The sequence below is a fragment of the Pomacea canaliculata genome, linkage group LG5, assembly GCF_003073045.1.
Source record: "Pomacea canaliculata isolate SZHN2017 linkage group LG5, ASM307304v1, whole genome shotgun sequence".
Classification (NCBI taxonomy): domain Eukaryota; kingdom Metazoa; phylum Mollusca; class Gastropoda; order Architaenioglossa; family Ampullariidae; genus Pomacea; species Pomacea canaliculata.
In genome coordinates, this window is record NC_037594.1 from 16434348 (window position 1) to 16443597 (window position 9250).

The 9250-nt window shown below is 42.7% G+C and overlaps 1 long non-coding RNA gene across 1 annotated transcript; it reads right to left on the reverse strand.

The window, feature by feature from the left end:
- Positions 1 to 351: 351 nt before the first annotated feature.
- LOC112565262 lies at positions 352 to 8896 on the reverse strand. Its single transcript, XR_003099378.1, has 3 exons — positions 6001 to 8896; positions 3807 to 3969; positions 352 to 1188 (listed from the first exon to the last, which is right to left on the reverse strand). It is a non-coding gene; the product is annotated as an uncharacterized LOC112565262 (long non-coding RNA).
- Positions 8897 to 9250: the final 354 nt, after the last annotated feature.

A 9250-nucleotide genomic window follows, 5' to 3' on the forward strand; every position in this document is an offset into this window, starting at 1 on the left:
ATATTTATTTGCAGAATCCTCCAGAAAGTAAAACTTTGTCTCGTGAAATATATCACACTTAAATTTTGGGTTTATTCTTCCTTCAAAATAAATAAACAAACCCAGATGAGAAAGTAAATGGAAAATTAACTTGAGTTATCTTTACCACACAGTATGGCAAGGCCTGTATACTGTCTCTTACTTTTTTGAGCTTGTGTGCGAGTGCACTCAGCGTAATATATGCAAACGCACGAACGTAAGCAAACGCACACACACACATGCACACACGTGTAAAATATTGCTGAATATTTATGCAATCGTTGGCTAAAACATGATTCTTCATAGGAACAGGTAAAAATTAATTCCTGAACTACTCCATGAGGATTAGTAGAATAGTCTGAGGTACAAGACTCAGAGACTAAGTACATAGTAAGGTCATATTTCAAATGTATGAACTTGCTTATTATTTGTTATCTTTTTTCTCTCTTTCATACAGAAAGCTATTACATCTGCAGAGATAATTTTGAACAGAAAGATATTCAAAAGAAATATTAAAGAACTGTAAACACGTTGATAAATAGATGACAAAATGTGGCAATATTCTTTAATGTGATCGACATGTGAAAGTTCGCCATAGTCACAATATGTGTCTGGTAAGAAGCCATGAAAAGAAAGAGGTCAGAACTGTCAAGTCCCATTTATGCATAGCAGCATCCCGTTTTGGTCCCAACTTCACCACTGACCAAGGCTTTGAGAACCTAAAGGTATCCATGTACAATCCTGACTTCAGTCTTGGTGACTTCTTTCTATGCAGACGAATGTTAGAGGTGTGTATCTCGAGAACGGAAGGACGTATTCAGTAGGGAAACAGTATCTTGCACTCAGTTTTACCCAATCATTAGAGAAAAATTCCAAACCACTAATCCTTTAACACACGCACGCACCAAGGCCGGCTTCAAAAGAAGGATAGTAAGTCAACAGGAGAGACTATCTCTTAACACCTGGACAATAAACACAGCCGAGGTGCGGGTGAGGCTAACACACCTTGACAACACAAAGCCCAGCTGCCAAGGATGGTAACTCTGTCTAAGGAGCCCAAAGCCAAGGATGCCACAACACCAGAGTTGTTCCGCTCGCTTGTCTCGCTGGCGATGCGTTTGCCGGCGGCCACTTAGTTTCCTCTCTCCAGGGATGTCCGTGGGGGGTTTCCTAAGAAGACGAAAGAATGACAGCACTTGGGAAAAACTAAGACATTGGCAAATCGTAAAATGCACGAGAATGATTCATTTTAGACTAATTCTCTTAACGAAAAAAAAAAAAAAAAAGGACAAAATGCAGGAAGCACAGGAGAGAGCGAAAGAGAGCAAGACGCAGTTAGAAGAAAGACGAGAAAAGGACTTTTCCTGCAGAAAGTAAGTAACATAGCAATTTCCACTTTTCCGCCGCAAAATTACAGTCTGCAGCAGAAAACAACTTAGTCTTGACAGTAACAGCAGACAAGAATAAAGACAATCGAAGAAAGAAAAAAGAGCACTCGTATTCCTTTATTAAATAGATATTCTACTCATAGAATAATTGTGAAATTTGTCAGCGCGTGTGTTTGTGAGTGTATGTCCACGAACTTTCTTTGACAGGTTTGCATGGTCAAAGCCAATGCCCCGTCTCTCTATCTCTTACATACACATGCACCCCCGTACATATATCCGTTGGATGTTGAGGTCACGCAGGTACAATGGGGGAGCAAACATTGCCCCAGGTGAGTGGAGAAAAGAATACTAAAAGTGGTTGAAAGGCAAAACCCACTTCGATCATTAATAAAGAACCGCTCTCACCAAACGGACTTTCAACACCTGGCCTCGAAGATTTTCGTTGTGAGTTGGTCAAGACAAAAAAAAAATAAAATAAAATAAAATAAATAAATAAAATAAAAACTAAAATAACTGATTTCAGATCGAAACTACAACCAACGGGAATTCGCCAGACATGACTGTTTGAACCAGTCATGGAACGGCTTCAAAGAAAAAAATCTTAACAGAGTCTTAACAAAGACTGACTTAGCAAATGTCGGGACATGAATCCCTCAAGCTTTCTTATCGTGTACTTATAAAGTCATGGCTGAACAAGACAGACGCCATGAGGTTTAGTCCTGATGACATGTTGGAATATACGGTATGTTGAAAGAATGAGGCAATGTCAGGACTGGTGCCACGTACAGGAATCTGTACCACATGGAATCCGGGGTGCATCGTGCCGGAATGTGCAAGACGCGTCGGAACAAGTCAGACATGCGCAGTCTGGGTGAAGATGTAGGAGACGCAGACACACTTCTCACAGTCAGTTGTGAAGTGTGTTTCAGGAAACAATACCAGAAGATATATTCACCAATATATTCAGCGAGCAGGACAATGATTGTTCCAGTCTGTCAATAATTCTGAGTGACAGAAGCAGAAGGAACTGATTGTTGTCAGACTAGGACCATTGTGTCGCTACTATACTCACAGGCCTTGTGATGACAAAATGACACTGACTGGCAACGTGACAGCGATCTTTATTCCTCGTACGCGCGCACATACTGTATGGCAACGCATGTATCCTGTTTCTGGCTTCTTGTTTGTGTGTGTGTGTGAGACAGTTACATCACATGCATTGGAATGTTTCCATGTGTGCTGTAGGCATACTTATATTGACATAGTTTGTTTTTCTTTCACTGGGATCCCCTGTGTGCTATTTGCATAAAACTGTCCTGTGTACACAGATTTATCTGACAATTTGTGACCCATGTGATGTGTTGGTTTATTCCATAAATAGCATTAAAGCTGCTGTTTTTGTATCATTTGTGAGTAAAGCACAGAATGCAATAAACTGGAAATGTTTTTTTGTTGTTATTGTTCCTGTTGTAATACTTTATTAATTTTTGTCTGCATATGTCAGACTGCATGCAGTGGAATGGCTTAAACTAACATGATGCCAATGGTACATCACTCTCTATGCTACAGAACGGTCAGCTTCACCTATATATAATGTCTGCCATACTGTCCTTATCAGCCAACCCTCATCTACCCACTTTACACAATAACACAATGGTAAAACACCCCTTAACTTAAGAGAAGTGTTCCAAAGACCAACAGTGCACAATCAAGTACAGTCTGTCCATTTCCTCTCTCCATATTCTTGCCAACACTCTAGCTACTGTCACAATGATACGGACAGCAAACAATTTCAACAAGAACCAACCGATAGTACGCCTCAGACCGAAACAAACAAAATTACAAGTTGTCGACCAGAAAAACATTCAGCTTCGGCATCTTGATAATCCAAACCTCTTCAAAGTCACCCAAAGTTTGACCACTACAATCGGTTAGATGCATAAGTAATACGTTTGCTGACTGAGAGCGGTAATAGCAGTATGTTCAAAGCATGATGTTCATCAGAAATGAGATGACCAGACTTGCTAACCATGGTCGATTTAAAAGAAAGACAGGCTAGCTTGCTTTGAGCTTGTGAACCTCTGACCTCTGAACTCTCAACACCACACAAAAGCTTGACGTCACCGAGCAAAAAAGATTGTTCCTGGACAACTGCGATCACACTCTCCCTCCCTCTCACTTGTCATTTTTTTGACTGGTTCTCGAGGGAATAACTTCAGTATACCAAAATAGAAAGAAAATGAAAAAAAAAACCGCATTCCTGATTAGTTCTTGACACAAGAACATTGGTGCGAATACGACGATTTTTGAATGGTTAAAATATGAGAGTTTTTTGTTTGTTTGTTTTATTTTCGACAAGATGAGGAAAGTGCAGGACCTTAGTGTAATTTCTGTCTTCACCTCAAGTCTCAGAAATAGAAAAGACAGCAATGTGGCTCTTCCTGGATGGAAAATGTTAGGGTTGCTGGCAACTTGCTGCAGGTTGTCCCATGGCTGCTGACATCATGCCTCTGCCACCGTCTCAGCAGCAAGCAGTCGGCGCTGTGGGCAACTGTGGGAGACCCTGAGCACAATCGATTCATTAGCCTCAGCTTGATAAATCGCTTTTTCTTTCCATCGCCAGAGCTGCAGGTCCTGCGGTGTCCCGTCTGTATGTCTAACAGCGAGTAGTGTGTGTATGTGTGTCTGTTTGCTAATCTAGGTCAAAGGTCAGAGTCCTCCTCATTTATCAGTGGCGTACTGTTGCCAGCCTGTCGTCAACAGGCGTTTTATCGTTTTCGCTAGACACCCAGATACAATTATTTACCAGGAAACTATTTATTTACTTAGATATTATTTGCAAAACGACAGGAACGTCTGCCATGGGATACTCAAAGATTGTATTCTGGTATCACAGCAACGGTTACTTTGTAATTATGGATAAATAAATGTAAAACCATTATTTGCATAACCACCGTTGTTGTCTGAAGCAGATTTCTCTACATGTCCTCTACCTGTTCTTTGGGTGTATTTATCTATGCAGGGCAAAGACTTGTTCATGCCCGCACACACTCACGCACGCATTCCTACGCGCAGTGGCTGCAAGGTTATGCACAGCTGCACCCACTGACAGCTGCACTGCACACAGCTGCGCGCACGACCCTGAGTGAGGATAACGATCTCCAATAGCTGGCGGGAACATCGATCACGGCTCCGCACCATATGCCTATCATTTAACCGGCTCCGCAGTATATGCCTATCATTTAACCAGCAAGGAAGGGGAAGAAGGAAGGGGCGTGCCCTCTGGTCCTGGAGATGTTTGCATTCGGACAGCCCGCACTGCTCGTGCGTCGTTCTTTCGAAATCGTTCTTTCGATCACCTTTGCCCGTCCAGTAAAAAAAAAAAGAAAAAAAAAAGGAAAGGAAAAGAAAAGCCCAGTAGTGTACGCTAGCAGCATTGCAGATGCTCTTGACTTGATTATGAAGCAGCACCCTTACTTCCTACCCCTCCTCCCTGCACACACCCCTTCGATGTTTGTGCGCGAGCGGCATCAGAAATGAAGAAATGCAAAAGTCATTATCTTGATGCTGCGACTCCTTATTTTGTATGGCGTTTGAACTTTTTTCCCTAGAGTTTCCGGTTCTAAGTTGCTCATTACAGACCTTCCTCCGATCCCGTTATAATAACAACAATTCTTATGCTGCGCCTGGTTCTAGCTGGAAACTACTCACCTCGAGATAGAATGAAAGTAGGAGTTTGTTCTTTCCAGCTCTATTGCAATAAAAATAAAGACTTGAGAACACAAACATTGATGGACTTTTAAAGAACTGTTGAATCAGGTCACGTGCAGCAATTTCGCAGTGCAACCTCTCGGTTCACGCACTTCGTGCGACATTTATGGCAACACAACGCAAGTGCATTTAAAACATTTCTTTGTTATTTATGGAAAGGAAACGCATGTAAAACATTTTTATGATTTGTCAACATACATCAAATGTTCGAGAAACATTTCTACGTTGTTTACAGCACTGAGTTCACGTGCCATCGATCGTAAACAACGTGAAGGAACACACACCGGCAAAGTCGACCTGACGCTCTTTCAGCTCCTTAAGCTGCTTGGGAGGTGAAGAGGTTGGTTGGCTAACATTTTTCTTTTAAGAAGAACTTGCGAATTTTTTTTCGCCTTCTCGTAACTGATCTCCACATGCAGCAACAAATAAAGGGCAAGAAGCCAGGTAGCGATGTGGCCAAATCCCCGCCTACACGACAGCGGCACGACAGAAGTTTGTAACGGATTACCTTTTTTTGGATCGTCTGCGAACAGCCCACAGCTGGGCTAACACGAGGAATGTTGTGGAATCCTACAGACTCTGCACGGCCAGTTAGATAGAAACCTTTGTAACTAGGATGGCTTTTGGGGAGTTGGACGCGAAGGCAACAAAGATGTGAAAGAGAAGGAGCTGCAGAAGAAGGAGAAGACTGGTTAAAGCTGCACCCACTGCACTGCTCACTGGAGGATTTCTACAGAAGGCCAACACATGTGATGGATATGAGAAATGCGGTAAAGCACATGCACCGGTCGGGAATCTCAAGACAGTCATGTTGGCCACACACCAGGTCACGACCTTTGTTTGACGTCTCACACGTTTTCTCGCGCCACGTGATGAGGGAGCGACGTGACCTCGCGACGTACAGGAAACGACTGACGGCCGACTCGCGCATGGCTGGTTCCACATCAAGAAGTGTCTTCTGTCCTGAAAAAACAGACCAACAAAATTGAAATATTTGATATTGCTTTTAGTATCTTTGGTAGGTCATAGATGGTCCCAGTAGGTCCCAGACTACATTAGGTCATTCTGTCATCATTGCCGGAGTCAAGTGTCAACACAAACCATGAAGGCAAAAGGTTTGATTGCATTTAACTCCCATTGTCACAACCGTCAGAAACAGTTGAAGATTTTGTCTCAATTGGTAGCAAACAATGAGCACTAACAAATAATGCACAAAATAGCTGAGTTAGCACAGTCGAGTATGTGTCATCCAACCACACACAAGAAAGCTTTCTTCTACATTCTCCTCCTTTGCCAACGTCTAAGGGTTAGTCTCTCTCTGTCTGTCTCACACTCATCTATCTTACACAAACAATAATAACTATTATTATAGTAGAACTCTTGAGACAAGCACAAACGCGTTTTTACTTCTACTTACCTGCCTCTATCATACATACATACCTACCTCCATCATACATACCAGTTCCGATGGATGGCTCTGATATCGTCTACCCAACAATCACACCATCCTGCACTGTTGTTGGCTAGAGTACACGTACCACCTGCGTGGAGGAGCAGCGAAGACCTATTTTTAATCCCACACTTCATCTGTTTATGTTTTTATCTCTGGTCTAAAGACTTTTTGTCAAGCTGTCTCTTCAGGGTCGACTCACTTCATTCACAGCCACTTCAGACTGTTTAGATATTACGTGCTTTTTTTTTTTTTTTTTTTTTTTTTGAGCTGGGGTTGTGGAAGGTTCAGGGATGCATTTATCTTCCCTGTAATACCGCTATCTTTCTCCAAAATTTGTGGGTGTCTGCGTAAGAAACGAGGCACATTAAAAAGCCTCACCTTTGACAGCACTGGGCGTTTATCCATCGCCATTGAGGTTTTCAAGGTGTGCCAAGCTTTGAAAAATCTCCTTCATTCCTTTTTAAGCACACGCGAAATTGTGTGAGTGCGTGTGAGAGAGAATGTATGTGTATGTGTGTGTGAGAGTATGTATGTGTGCGAGTGACTTTAAAAGGTGGTTCCCCCTCCCATACCTCAGTAATTAAGGTGCACATTCAGCCGTTGCGCGACTTTGCTGGCGACAAGATGAGGGACGTCCTCTGGCCGCGCGCGCAATTAAGCGTGTCAAGTCAGCGTCACGCCCTCCAACAAACGCAGCGCCGCAAACAAAGGGGTTATCCCCCTTATCGCCGCAACCTCGGTAAACAACGCGGGCTTGCCTCTCACCCTGCTGCTGGTGTCAAAGTTGCCGAGAAAACAACGAGACAAACACCAGGTAAAAACACTTTCTCCGGTATCTTTCCCTCCCCATCCCTCCGTGTAAATCCTTAACCACTGCGACAGCCTGCAGCCGCCAGCCAAATGGGCAAACTACTGCCAAGTCCTTCCTTCCAAATTGCACCTCTTTAATTTTTGTTTGTTTGGACTTTTTTTTTTTTTTTTTTTGCAAACAAGAGCTTTACATGGTGGTGGTAGAGACAACAAGTGGGTGCAATCTCTTTATATCTCCAGTCAAGATTTCTGTTCACTTTTGTTCTCTCGCTCTCCCGCACACACAAATACACGTCGGCTTGTCGACTGTGTTTACATATGCACACTTAAGTGGCAAATGGAGAAGGTGACAGGCATGACCCTGTTGAACTCTTTCATCTCTGACCTCGGCGTTTTCACGCTGTGCTGTGGGGTTGTCGTGGCGCTTAGCTCCTGCTGAGCAAGTGACAAACTCTTTTGATCTCGGAATAGACGACACTCGATCGTCGTTAGCTTCAGTCATTATCCCCCCAACGATGAAGGTGTGTTCGCCGGCCCCAGCAAAATGCAACGAGGTTTGTGCATCTGTGGCGACGCGGGGTATCTGGGTGTGCTGATGCACGGGTGTGAGTAGACATCACATCAGTCTCATAGATGCTCGGGTGCGTATGTGAGACAAAGACAGAGAGACATACAGAGAGGTTTAGCGAGGGTTATTCCGACTTCCCCACTAGTTTTTGTTTCCCCATCATTTCTTCTTTTCTGTGTTTTTTTTTTTCTCAGTAGGAAATAAATTCACAGGAAGATGTCAACAACATGGACGTCAGAACTTACCTGTATACGCTGACGTTGTTGAGGTCTTAGCCAATGGGAGGGCTGGTACACATCATTAGACATCTCTGTGTACAAAAGTGACCTTATATTTACCCTCTTTGTGAGCATGGTGATGTTTGTGCACGTGTGTTTCAAAAACGAAAGTAGATAATGAACCACATTTAGGGGAATATCTTTCACTGAGTCATTAGGGGGGAAAAACCCAGAAAAACATGTATGTTGAGTATTTGTGACTTGAACTCTATTCGCCTTCAGAAATAATAAAAGGAATTATCGTTGTAGATTCTACTTTAATATGTTACGAGAGAAGCATTTTAAACATCAAAGAAATGCAATCATGACCAGCTGCATAGAGTGACTATTGACGACTTTATTTTCCACAAATTGCAGTTACACAGTTGCTGCGTCTCAGACCATGGCAGGCGCTTTTGAATAATATCCTTTGAATTAAATTTAACTGATCGATTGCATCTGCATTTTTCCTTCCGGACACACATCCATTACATCGCTTTTATTATGGATAACGGCGGTTCCGCTTCACACCAACATGATTCAGCCACTGTGATATTACTGTTAGCCTGTTTCAAGCAGTCCCGTTGTTGTTTTCTGCTAGGAAACAAATAATTGATTAAATATTTTTTCATGGTAAGTTTATATGTTGTATATTATGTCTTTGGAAATAAGTTGTGTGTATTTTCCCACATGACTAGGTAGGATGTGTAAATCTGGATAAGTGCTCAATTACAAGTTATTCTGCAGGCAAACAGACGAGATGCGTGCTTCCCTCGGTAACAACATTACATCGAATGTTTTCGCGCCGCAGTCCCAGGCGGTGCCACTCAACTAATCCCGTAAATGCAAGACGAGAGACTGAATCGTGACATCTGTTGTTCTCACGAGGACAAAAAAGAGCAGTTTCGACATATGCAAAGTGGCTCGTCAATAGTTCATTATATACACGAATGGCTGATCAATGTTTGCTCTTGCAGGGGACTTG